Source organism: Octodon degus, unplaced genomic scaffold, assembly GCF_000260255.1.
Source record: "Octodon degus isolate 3935 unplaced genomic scaffold, OctDeg1.0 scaffold00021, whole genome shotgun sequence".
In the NCBI taxonomy this organism is placed as follows: Eukaryota; Metazoa; Chordata; class Mammalia; order Rodentia; family Octodontidae; genus Octodon; species Octodon degus.
This window is the reverse complement of record NW_004524597.1, coordinates 19,552,713-19,556,035: the sequence shown is the minus strand read 5'-3', so window position 1 is coordinate 19,556,035 and position 3,323 is coordinate 19,552,713. Positions and strand designations below refer to the sequence as shown.

Here is a 3,323-nt window from a genome sequence, read left to right as displayed (position 1 = left end):
GGGGAGGAATAGTAGACCAAAACCCTGAGTTAACTTCTCTATCATGCCATCATGTAAAGACTTTTTAATGCTTTCTTAAATAAGGTATTTTCCTTAGCATGAAAAGAAAAAAACCATAACTTATGCATAGTACGATTAAAAATCTGCAAAATTAAAGCACAAAATTTTACTCAGTCCTCATCAAGACTTCGATCACTCAATGTTTTATTCATCTTTTTCTTGGCCTAACTGCACAGGACTGACTCAATTCTAGAGTTTGTCTATTTCCAGGGACTTAAGAATTGCTTGAGAATAACAGAAAAGTGACCCATACTGGTTTCATGAAAACATTAAGCGTGTGTCTATAAGGAGTCAGGCTCTCTCCTGTAGAAAGAGGCTCTTTCTACACATTTCTAATTAGCTATCAACCATAATTTCATGAAATCCACTTGAAACATTTCATGTCCTCCAACCACCACTGCTCTCTTCTTCATTTTCTCCTGTCTCTCTGGGTGTTCCCTAGTCTATTTACCACATCTGAACCACCTACATCTTGGTTGTACTCTGCACAAGGTAAAGAGACATGGGAGCTTGACTGCTCTAAAAGAACTATATATACCACCACATTCTGCAAATAGGCATAGAGAAGGATGCAAAAGGAGATACCAGTTTAATGACCTACAAAATAAAATATGTACATAAAAATGTCCCAACCCCAACTGGTTTTCCCTCTGCATTATCTAATTTCACAGTAACCTAAGAACTATGACTTTTGACTATCTGATGTTTCTTCCAACTTCCTATACCCTAAAAACCATCAAGTTTTTGTTAGCATTAATGTGCATTCCTCGTGCTCTGTACCTGTCCCACCTTTGATCCCACTTGTCCTTACCAGGGCAGGGCGCTTTTCCATCTCAGAGGTGAGACCTTACACAGCAGTGGGAAGTGCCCACAAAGATCAGTACTGAAATAATAGCTAAACCACAAGACTCTGAGCCTAAGACTTTTTCTCTACTAGAATTAGCTATAATACTATCCATCATGAGGATCAGTAATAACAGAGTTCCAGGTGCACAGTATAAATTCAGTAACAAGCTTCACATATGGATTGTACATCGCCAGTCTCCCTTCAGATTCAACCAATCCCCTCCACACTGCCACTGCTCTGTCTATTAAAGCACACAACTGGTCACTGAGGGGTACACTAGTGCCCCAGCTCTACCTTTATTTTGGGTACTAGGGATCAAACTCTGAACCTTGTGCTTGCCAGGCACACTTATGCTGCTGAGCTATCTGCCCAGCTTACTTTTCAGTATTTATTTAAAACTATTTCTCTCCTAGGCTGGCTATGTTTCATTGCTTTCCAGGTGATCTGTTTTACTCAAAGAAGCATCACGTTTGTATAATTCTGTCTCTTACAGTGCTCCTTCTGTAATAGGTCTTGCTTTATCTTGGTCTTAACCATCCAACAGAAAAGTATAAAAATGAAGTATATAAAGTAAAGCCATATTAATATGCTGAGTGTGAAAGGTTCAAGTCAACAACTTCTGTGGATAACCTACTACTATTGTGAACCTCTGGACTGTGTTGGACTGTTTTGCTGAATTCACACACCTATAGTATTTAGATGCCAATGGAATACCCATCTCTGACAGGACTAAACAAAAAAAGGGGATACAAAGGAAGGACCATTCTGTATCTGTATATACAGAATAGTTAGGATAGATATACACCTACTTTTGCTTAAATCAATGAGAAGAAAGATTTTTACTAATAGTGCTTGGACAGGATATGATGTCTGTATCTTGTACTATGGATAACCACTAAGAAGACAACAATGTACAATGTATTAATTATTGAAAATGTCCTAAAGATCAGTTTTGAAATGCTCTCATTGCTATTTGTTTCTCAATAAAATAATTTTTTTTAAAAAATGCTCCTTCTGCTTGGGATTCTATCCTTCTGATTTGGAATTGTTAGCATTAATGTGCATTCTGTAGTGTACTCCTCAGTGACCAGCTGTGTGCTTTAATAGACATAGTAGTGGCAATGTGGAGGGGATCGGTTGAATCTGAAGGGAGATTGGAGATGTGCAATCCATATGTGAATAGGTCCTATAATCTCATGAATGTCTAATTTTTTAAAAAATTATGCACCTGATCTCTATTCCACACTGGATTGATTATGTTGGCTACCTGGCTGAGGTTTGTTTCTTTTTTATACTTTTACTTCCCATTGCACTTAGCCCAGGATCAAGCCAATCAAAGACATTATTTGCTTAATGAACAAGAAGAAGAAAGTAAGAGAAGTGAAGAGAAACACCAGAGAAAATATGTGTTTCAAAAACTCATGGATGAAGCAATATGAGCACATTCCAAGTTGCTAAACAGTGTTGTGATTAATTATAAACTACCACTAAGATCCTGGGCACACCCATGCTGTTTTCTTCTTCAATATGCAGCAGGTGATGCTTGTGATTACAAGCTGGTGTTTGGCATAGGTTCTGTTTGGAAGACTGGAGGGCTGCTATTGATAAATTCAACCCTGTGGCTCTGTCATTCCTTCACAGTCTGGCATTTGTGCCAATACATTCTGAAATCCTTCAAGGCAATCAAGTTACCAAGATGCTGGGATGGGCTGGTTGTCCTCAGAGGTGTGCTTGTGAACTGATCGTGGTGCATTAGAGCCTGTGTGTAATAACTGTGTTAATCTAGTCATTATTATTCCAGGTTGCTAAAGCAAAGACTTATTTTGTGGGTAAGGCAGGTGATGATGGGGCTTAGTAGTACTGAAATACTACTTTTCAAATGCTCTTTACTATCTAGGATTCTGTCCTAAGTCTAAAATATTTCCTTGATCAAAAGGTATCTATGTAAATGAAGCAGTAAAATTGTACAATCTGCAGCCCAATAATTCTCCAGTGAGAAATGTCAACTTCATAACAGCCATAGGGGACTATTATGCAAAACAAAAAAATCCTCACGTATGACTGCTGCAAACATATGAGTTTCCCTGAAATATAAAATGCTAAAGGAAAAAGAGTAATTTGTCAATATGATTTTCCAGAAAAGTACTCCAAAATACTCAGGAATTAGATGCTGAATTCTACAAAATAGGGAAGAAGTACTGCACTGAGTTCACAGAAAAAAAAGTTGATTCAAAGTGTGGATTTTTTTGATCTCTCATCTTTTACTTAGAATAGTACAAATTCTACAATAAACAAGGTAAGAAGTATAATACACAGGACTGCATTAAAATGCTGCTGATAAAAGAACTGGATGGGACTGGTGAGATGGCTCAGTGGTCTAAAGCACCTACTTAGAACAAGCTTAGCAAAGCACAGG

At 37.7% G+C, this 3,323-nt stretch overlaps 1 protein-coding gene across 1 annotated transcript in view; it reads right to left on the bottom strand.

Annotated features, from left to right (window-relative positions):
• Slc2a13 (solute carrier family 2 member 13) overlaps positions 1-3,323 on the bottom strand; it is a 198,251-nt gene that overhangs the window by 194,006 nt on the left and 922 nt on the right. The gene's annotated exons all lie outside the window — the stretch shown is intronic.